Consider the following 9347-nt stretch of genomic DNA (forward strand, 5'->3'; position numbering starts at 1 on the left):
ACCAGCACCCGATGACGTTATCAAAATTAGCAACAAAAAAAACCAAAACAAAAGCCTCCTTCTGTGCTGAACATATCTGATCTATTGAAGTTTGCAGCATTGTGGTAAAACAAATCCTGGTGCTAAGCATTTAAAAGATCCCCAATCTTGAAACACCTTCTCTGCATATGCAAAGTATAGCACGGTTTTGCAGAACGGAGGATGCAGAGAGGTGAATGCACGCTTGTCAAGATCCATTTTCTGAACAAATGTACAGATTTCCATAACGATCTGCTGCTGGATCCATTTACGCTGCGTTGTACATCTGCCCAGACCCAGATATTTCTTGGCAGTCACACAGGAATAAATTTGCAATGTCATGCACAACCTAATAAACGATCCAGCCTTGGTTTCGACATTTATATATCTGGAGCTTTACACGCTTTATTTTTCGAAAGATCTCGGCCCCCCCAGATATATTTAAGCAACAATGCAGCCTCACACACACAAAGCTCCTCACGTCGAAAGGAGTGGACGGTCAAACGCTTTAAACATGCATGTTGACCCCCAAGAAGCAACATAATGTAAAACGCCCCTTCAACTGAAAATACCCCACACACAGATTTGTGCCAAAGGAACTAACACAATATGTGCCTCCAACAATCAAACGATCCGTCAAAAAAAAAAGGGACTGGCACAGTTCATTCAGCAAAGAAGCAGATTCTGGAAAACGTTTTATTAGGAATAATCCACATTTAATACTAAAGAAAACCAAAAAAAAAATCCCTGGGCGACATCTGGGCTACGCTCGCTGATCAAGAAAAGACAAGTAGAGCCCTTCCAAACCGTCACTCCCCTCAAGAGCTTGTTTGCAAAGGAGGATGAATTAAAATCCGACATGGAAAAAAATCTCTGGCAGTAATTGTCCCTTTGATCGCCGGGAGCCGCCTCTCAACCCTTGCAAAAGTGAAAACTGGTGTTAAGGCAGCTTAGTGCAGGACACGAGACCCAAGTGGCACGGGGGTGTAAAAAAAGAGTTTAAAGTGATAATAAATTGTGAGGGATAATTCTGGGCTCCAGAGCGGCTGTCAGCCAGTCAGTCACCTTCCAGCGCAAACTAGACCTTTGCAGGGGAACAGGCCGCCGCTCCTGTCAGAGTCCCCGCCGCTCGGCACCTTCGCCCACCACGTCCAAAGGGAAAAGCCGCCACCACCACCGCCACTACATCCACCCCCCCTCCTCCTCTTCCTCTCCGATCCCACCCTGATCACATTCAATACTCACAGCCGCCCCGCTCCGCCACAGCCGCTGTCCGCCCCGCCAGCATTTCACGGGTTAAGGAACACTGTTGACCGATTCCACATCCGGGGATTTTACCAGGACAACCGGAAGGAAGTGCGTCATCGCGCTCGGGGGGTCAAAACCCCGCCCCACCTCCCCTCTATCCCCGCCCCCTTCATTTCTTTCCCCGCCCCACCTCCCCTCTATCCCCGCCCCCTTCACTCTTTCCCCGCCCCTCCGTCTATTCCCCCCCCCTCCGTCAATCCCCCCTTTCCCCGCCCCTCCGTCTATCCCCCCCCTTTCCCCGCCCCTCCGCTAGCCTCTTCCTCTATCCCCGCCCCCTCCCTGTTGCCCCTCCCCGTCCTTTCCCCATTTCCCCCTTTCCCCACGCTTTCTCTCCTCTTCCTCCTTCCCGCATCTGGCCCACCCTCCCCTCTCCTCTCCCCGCCCCTCCCCCCTGCCCCTCCCATTGCCTAGTGAGCCAGGCTCTGCGGTCCGTACTGCGCCTGCGCCCGGCGGTTGGTGGGGGCTGGACAGTTTGAAAACCGCGCTCGAGCCGCCAACGGTTGCCCGCTCTCTCTCTCTCTCTCTCTCGGGCGCAGGCGCGTTTCTGTGTGGTAGGCGCGGGGGAGCCGGTGATGAGCAGCCAGGGGCTGGCACTAGAGGGAGAGGCCAGAGTGGCCGCGGCGGAGGAGCGGTAGCGTTGAGTTGGTGTGCTTCCAAGGCGAAGGGACGGGAAGTACTATAGTTAATTGGTTAGCTATTGACGTATTGAATTTTACTATCACATGAATATATAGTGACTGTTAAAAGCGGGTTACAACATGTAAACGCTCAGTACGTGGCTCTATCTGGATTAAAGTGGCCCTGGGGGAGTTGGCATTGGTCAGTAGGGAGTGATAGGTTCTCCATTAAGGGATTCCCCTATCTAAATAATACAGGCCAGGCCCAGCAACAGACTGCAAACTGAATGTATAATCGCTTTTATCAGGGAACTGAATATGTATTAAAAAAAAGTTATACCCAGGGGTTTGAACTCATGATCCAGGTGAATGTAAAAGAGTTCGATGAGTTCTCCCACTGTCTTGGTCAACATTTACCCCACCTTCAAAATCTCCAAAACAGATTACCTGGTCGCTATCACTTTGTGGAATCTTGCTGTGCACAAATTGGCTGCCACCCTCCTTGGATTACAACAGGACATGTGCTTCAAGGAAAGGATTTCAGTGGCTGTAAGGTGCTTTATTGATGTCTTGTGGTTGTGAAAGATGCCAAATAAATGCAAATGTTTTCTTTTTGACACACCCAGTGCAGTACTGAGGGAGTGCTGCACTGTCAGAGATGAGTGAGACCTGAAGCCAAGGCCCCTTTTGCCCTCTTGGGTGCACATTTAAAAAGAAAATCCCACAGTACTATTAGCATTGCCAACTCCTTCAGAGTTATTGCAAGAGATATGGTTTGTAAGGAAAATTTTAGCCTCGCTCTGAATCTTGTCACAAAACACTCAAAACTCATGATTTTTCCACTGTATTGATTGGTCAACTGGAATGTTCAACTTCATTACCCGTCTTGTGATTGGCTGCTGCTCAGACACATGGGTGATGTTTTATCCTGTAGAGAAGCAGCTGAAGCGTGGTTGGTCAGGGAGCCACTTCTTGCAGTGAGTGCACTCCAGCCTGTCGCACTTGAATTAGAAAGCTACCTCCCTCCCAGGTGCTGCATATCTAGCTCCCCTGGCAACTTGGCTCCTGTCACTTCTAATACTGCATGCCAAGGTGGGAGCAGGGTCTCCACGGCCTGTCAGCCAAGTTCTGGCAGCTCAGATGGGTCGGCAGAGCTCGCTGCACACGAGGGTGGTGAATGTGGAAACAATCAATGATTTCCAAAGGAAATTGAATGAGCGCTTGAAGGAAATTAAATTGCAGGCCTAGGGGGAAGAGTGGAACTGACTGGTTTGCTCTGTGATTAGCCAGCATAGGCTTGATGGGCTAGGCCTCCTTCTGTGCCACATATGCCTGTTGGTGCTCATGTTTGGGCACCAGGTGAGGTACCCTATGTCAATAATCCCACTGTGCTGTGCTCTTTTCCATATTCCTGTATTAACCGCAATCCAGCTGCCCCACAATCTCCCCATAGCCTAGTATCAGTCCCATAATAATGGAACCTCGCTCTCTCCCCAGAGCCTGGTATCAATCCAATACGGCTAGCAGCAGAGTGGCTGAAGAAGGCAAGGCACGGCTAGCAGCAGAGCAGCTGAAAAAGGTCTGAAGATCTATTAGCTAATTAATGTATTCTTGTAGAGTATTGTTTCCATTTTTTAGTCATGTCAGAAAAGAGACACTCTGGCAAGCGGCGCCACAACAGGTGTAAATACAACACTGGCTGGAGCAGTTCCTACCCAGTAAAAAACAGCAGAGTTTCAGATGAACATGCATTTTGTCTTGTTTGTTCTAAGGACATCAGCATTGGAGGTTCTGGAGTAAACAACCTCAAAAAACATCTGGAAACATACAAGCATGTAAGTCGGGCTGATCTCTTGGAAACACAACAATTGATAGGTTTTTTAAGCCCAGCACTGCAGACTTTAAATCAGAAGGTTACAAATGCTGAAATACTTTTTTGCCAAGCCATTGCAGAACATGGTTTACCCATTGCATTTGCAGATCATTTCACAAAACTCATAAAGCTGATGTTTCCTGATTCAGACATTGCAAGAGAATTTTCCTGTGGGAGAACAAAAGCCACTGCAATAATAAAAGCTCTTGCCAACCACATTCTGAATCAGCTGTAATGCATGCTAAAACAGGTCCAATTACTTTAATGGTGGATACGAGTAATGATGTTTGCAGTGATGAGGAAGTTTGCATTAATATTAGATATTTCCACCAGACTCTCAAAGTTGTAAAAACAGAGCTCTTGGCCATGGAAATTTGTAGTATAGCAAATGCAGAAAACCTGTTTAATAAGTTCTGTTTTGGCTAAGCACCACATTCCATGGAGCAATGTTATTGGTTTCACTTCTGACTCTGGCAACTCTGTCATGATAGGAAAAGATAACTCTGTTTTAAGTCAGATAAAAGAGCATTCAAGTTCCGTGTGCAGTCTGCCTTGTGTTACCCACGTTATGCACCTTGCAGCGAAAGATGCTGTTAACGCTATCTCATAACCAGTGGAAGGTCTGTTGGCAGACATTTTCTATTATTTTAATGGTAACACGAAATAATAAGAGGAGTACAAGCAATACCAGCACTGGTGCGATGCGGATGAGCTTCAGCTAGAGAAACACAGAGGAACAAGGTGGCTCAGCCTCTGCCAGGCGGTAGCAAGATGTAATAACCAATGGGAGCCTCTTAAAGCCTATTTTGGAAGCAATAGTGAAATAAGACAACCTGGCCTAGTTCAGCGAATTTATACTTACACGCAAGATGTGGAAATGCATCTTTACTTTTTTTGGAACATGGGCTAGATGATTTATTAACTTACAATGTATTTTTTCAAGCCAAGGATTCAAGAGTTGCTTATCTCTGGGAAGGAAGAAGCATTAAACTTCTAAAAATGCTGTTAAAAACACTACTCAATCGATTTGTAAAGTCAGATATTTTAAGCAGTACTAGTGATATAACCATGGTGGATTTCCAAGATTTAACGAATCAGAAAGAAGACAAAAAGTTGTCTGTTGGTGTTAAAGCTAAAATGTTTATTGCTGCTAATGGAGATGTGGACAGTGCCACACTTCAGAAGTTCTATGCTGGAGTCAGAAAGTTTTATTCTGTTGCTGTCCAGAAACTACTAAAAAAATTGCCACTAACAGACAACATTCTTGAGATGTTGGGACTGCTACATCCGCCTAACAAACTGAATTATGATGAAGATACAATTATTACCCTGCTGACACGGTTTCCATCTATAACGGAATCTGATGGTGAAAAACAAGCAATTATGAATGAGTGGAACCAGTATCAAGTTGATTCTGAACTGCCTGATTTTCAACCAGGGGTAACAAAGCTGGATGAGTGGTGGGGGCAAGTGCTGAATCTTAACAAAATGGGTTCACAAGAAAAACGGTATCCAGCTCTTTGGAAATTGATTGCTACATTTCTGATTCTCCCAGTTAACTGGGAGCGTGTTTTCTCCCCAATGCAGAGAAACAAAACCACTTTCCGATCCAGGATGTGCAGTAAAGTCTTATCTGCCGTCCTTGTAACAAAAACTAATGGTTCCGCTTGCTATGAACTGAAACCTTCCCTTCGGCTACTGGAAATTGCTGAATGTGCAACATTCCAGCAGGTGTCATCCCAATCACAGCCTTTGGAGCCATAAACTGCAATGAAATGCAGTGATAACAGAGTTTTTAAAAAGATTTTTGTAAAACGTTTTCATATGCAGCATGTTAGGGATTAAATAAGCTACTAATGAGGTTTATAAGCCAAGTGTCAATTTATTTTGGTTTATGTTTCGAAAAAAAAACCAAATTGTGATTTCCATACTAAATCTGTTGACTTTTAAGAGTATGTTTGTTGATCTGAGAGAATGGAGATGGCATGGCTGCTGTTGGAAGGGCAGGGAAATTCCCCCAATGTTTTGGCCAAAAAATATCTGTCAACAGATTATCAGACTACTTACTTCATTGCTCACGTAGAGTCTTGCTGTGCACAAATTGACTGCCCTGTTTCTGACAGTAAAACAGTACACTTCAAAAGTACTTAAAGTTGAGAAAGGTGCTATAAAAATGCCACTTTTTCAATCGATAACCCTTTCAAAATCAGTACAAGCTCAGTGGGCCAATTGGCTTCCTCCAGTGCTATAACAATCTATGATTCAGGCAGCAGCAGTATGAGCTTCATACTGGTACACACAGCAGGCCTATATTCTGTTCCCTTATTTCTCTCTCTAATAAACAATTTTTGACCTGTAATTCACTATTTTTTAAAAAAAGAAAAATCAAAACTAATTCCTCATTGTCACTGTTGGGACTGTATAATATACATGCACACCTAGCTCAAGTAGCTAAACAGGACTAGGAACATAGGGTTTAGAAGCAGTGGTAGGCCATTCGACCCTTTGAGCCTGCTCCACCATTCAACAAGATGATGGCTGATCTGGTTGTGGTCTCAACTCCACTTTCCTGTCTGCCGCCCGCCCCGCCCCTTCCATAACCCTTCACTCCCCTGTCTATCAAAGATACTCAATAACCCTGTCTCCACTGCTTTCTGGGGAAGATAATTCTACAGACCACCGACCCTCGGAGAGGAAAAAATTCTCCGCTGTCTTAAAACACAGACCTATTATTCTTAAACTGTTCCCGGGGCGCTAGTCTCCACCACGAGAGGGAACATCCTCCTGATATCCACCCTATCAAGTAACCTCAGGATCTTATATGTTTCAATAAGATCACCTCTCATTCTTCTCAACTCCAGTGGGTATAGGCTGAATCTGTTAACCTTTCTTCATAAGATAAGCCCTTAGTGGTAAATGATAATGATAGAGATGATACAGATCAATTTTTATGGGTACTTGAGTTGCTCATAAGCCAACACAAATTAGACCATAAAACATAGGCAGATAGATTGGGGCCGTTACACTTTGGGAAATCTTTAAGTTAATTGTCACCAGAACTTTACAGATTCTTGAATATAGCACGTCCCATACCGAGTCCATCTCGATCATCACCTCTCCTTACACTGGTTGCCAGTTCACCGATGAATTAAATGTAAAATTGCTCTATGGCCTTGCTGCACCTTATGCGTCCTCCTCCAGCCCTTTATTCCTGTGGGCAGGTTTGACCCTTTAACTCTGCCTTTCATGCATTACCGCCTCATTTCACGCCTGCCTTTGGTGCCAGAGTCTCCAGTGGCCATGGCCCTAAGCTCCCTGCCTATCTTTAAAAACTTTCTGAAAAACCACCAAATCAAGCTTTCACTCACCCCTCCTACTTTCCCACATAATAATAAAGATGCTCGATAAATACATTGTCCTTATGATCTCACACCAAAAGGTTCAAGGCAGTATTTAAAAAATCTAACTGTAAGTACAAATAATTAGTTCTGGAAATGCTTGGGAGCTATGCTTAAAAGGGGAGAAAGCAGGATCAAGAGAGCATGCTGAGAGACAATTTCTGGGGGGTTGTTCAGAGGATCTACACATGGTTTATGGACAACAACATTTCAAATGAACTGGCTGAACTTTTAAGTGACAGGAAACCAAAGAGAATGGATGAGAAGTCAAACAAGCCACATCATTATGATCAAATAATCAGTATGTACTCTGCTAGTGCAGTTGAGCAGAACACATTATGATGAAGGGAAATTAGGTGTAAAGAATACAATATGGGTCACAAGCCAGCCAACAGCTGGTCTATAAATGTGGTGCAACAGGAGAGACATGGGGAATATGAGGCTGTTATTTGTATAGTGACAGTGTATTTGGAAAAGATGACGAATGTTTACACAGAGCTACAGTGAGTATGTGGAAAACCAAGTGTTTGTATGACAGAGGGAATATTGTGACACTAATGTAACACTAACTTTGTCGGTCCAAATCCTATAATATTGTGACACTAATGTAACGCTAACTTTGTCGGTCCATGCATCCTCCTATTGAGCAGATAAGACTACCTCATCATAGCACTTTGAACATGAGAGTTACTGATAACGTTCCCTGGATCATCCAGGGAACGTAATCAGTAACTCTCATGTTGAAAGTGCTATGATGAGGTAGTCTTATCTGCTCAATAGGAGGATGCATGGACCGTCAAAGTTAGCATTAGCACCAAGAAAGAAAGCTTCTTGTGGGGCATGACTGCTTCAACTGTGTTGCAGTCAAACAAGTGGAGGCAGGTAGTGGCAAAGAACATGCATAATGTTCAGCCACTGTCAGTAGTCAGAACTGTTTGTGTGACAGGACCTGTTTGAAGGATTAATGTTGGACAAAATGTTGGCAGGTTGGCAATAGCCTCTGCCTTTGTCACAAACATGCCTGCCACAAGGTGATAAGTGCAGGAGTAACGTATCTAGGATTTCATAGAGCCAAGACACTGGGAAATATGGTAGACCAGTCTGCTATGCCGAGTGTCATGGCTACAATTATCTTGAGTGATACATTAGCAGCACATGAGGAACTAATCCAGTAGAGAAAAGCTTGTACAAAAACAGAATTACCTGGAAAAACTCAGCAGGTTTGGCAGCATTGGTGGAGAAGAAAAGAGTTGACGTTTCGAGTCCACATGACCCTTCAACAGAACTGAAGTATAGTTAGGAGAGGGGTGAAATATAAGCTGGTTTAAGATGGGGGGAGGGGAGAGAGAAGTTGAGGGTGGGGTGGTTGTAGGGACAAGCAAGCAGTGATAGGAGCAGATAATCAAAAGATGTCACAGACAAAAGGATCAAAGAGGTGTTGAAGGTGGTGATATTATCTAAGAAAAGTGCTAATTAAGAATGGATGGCAGGACACTCAAGGTACAGCTCTAGAGGGGGTGGGGTGGAAAGACTGACAAGGTATTAGTTGTAGATTTAAAAAGAATGGAAATAGGTGGGAAAAGAAAAATCTATATAAATTATTGAAAAAAAAAAAGGGGAGTGGGAAGAAACGGGGTGGGGATGGGGGGAGGGGGAGTTTAAGGTCTAAAGTTGTTGAAATCAATATTCAGCCCAGAAGGCTGTAAAGTGCCTAGTCGGAAGATGAGGTGCTGTTCCTCCAGTTTGCGTTGGGCTTCACTGGAACAATGCAGCAAGCCAAGGACAGACATGTGGGCAAGAGAACAGGGTGGAGTGTTAAAATGGCAAGCGACAGGGAGGTTTGGGTATTTCTTGCGGACAGACCGCAGGTGTTCTGCAAAGCGGTCGCCCAGTTTGCGTTTGGTCTCTCCAATGTAGAGGAGACCGCATTGGGAGCAACGAATGCAGTAGACTAAGTTAGGGGAAATGCAAGTGAAATGCTGCTTCACTTGAAAGGAGTCTTTGGGCCCTTGGACGGTGAGGAGAGAGGAAGTGAAGGGGCAGGTGTTGCATCTTCTGCGTGGGCATGGGGAGGTGCCATAGGTGGGGGTTGAGGAGTAGGGGGTGATGGAGGAGTGGACCAGGGTGTCCCGG

At 44.9% G+C, this 9347-nt stretch overlaps 1 protein-coding gene and 1 long non-coding RNA gene across 10 annotated transcripts in view; one reads left to right on the top strand and one right to left on the bottom strand.

Moving 5' to 3' along the window:
* Nucleotides 1-1292, bottom strand: part of herc1 (HECT and RLD domain containing E3 ubiquitin protein ligase family member 1) — a 228449-nt gene extending 227157 nt beyond the window's left edge. For 7 of the 9 annotated variants that reach the window (XM_078532507.1, XM_078532509.1, XM_078532504.1 and 4 more), the window contains exon 1: nt 1264-1287. The gene's annotated coding sequence lies outside the window, so the exon portion shown is untranslated. Of the gene's footprint in view, nt 1-1263 lie in introns of all 9 variants that reach the window. The other 2 variants (XM_078532511.1, XM_078532510.1) reach the window with 1 other exon arrangement.
* A 593-nt stretch (nt 1293-1885) lies between these two features.
* LOC144669967 (uncharacterized) lies at nt 1886-5766 on the top strand. Its single transcript, XR_013573805.1, has 2 exons — nt 1886-2015; nt 3441-5766. It is a non-coding gene; the product is annotated as an uncharacterized LOC144669967 (long non-coding RNA).
* The last annotated feature ends 3581 nt before the right edge of the window (nt 5767-9347 follow it).

This window comes from Cetorhinus maximus, chromosome 30 (genome assembly GCF_964194155.1).
Source record: "Cetorhinus maximus chromosome 30, sCetMax3.hap1.1, whole genome shotgun sequence".
Taxonomy (NCBI): Eukaryota; Metazoa; Chordata; class Chondrichthyes; order Lamniformes; family Cetorhinidae; genus Cetorhinus; species Cetorhinus maximus.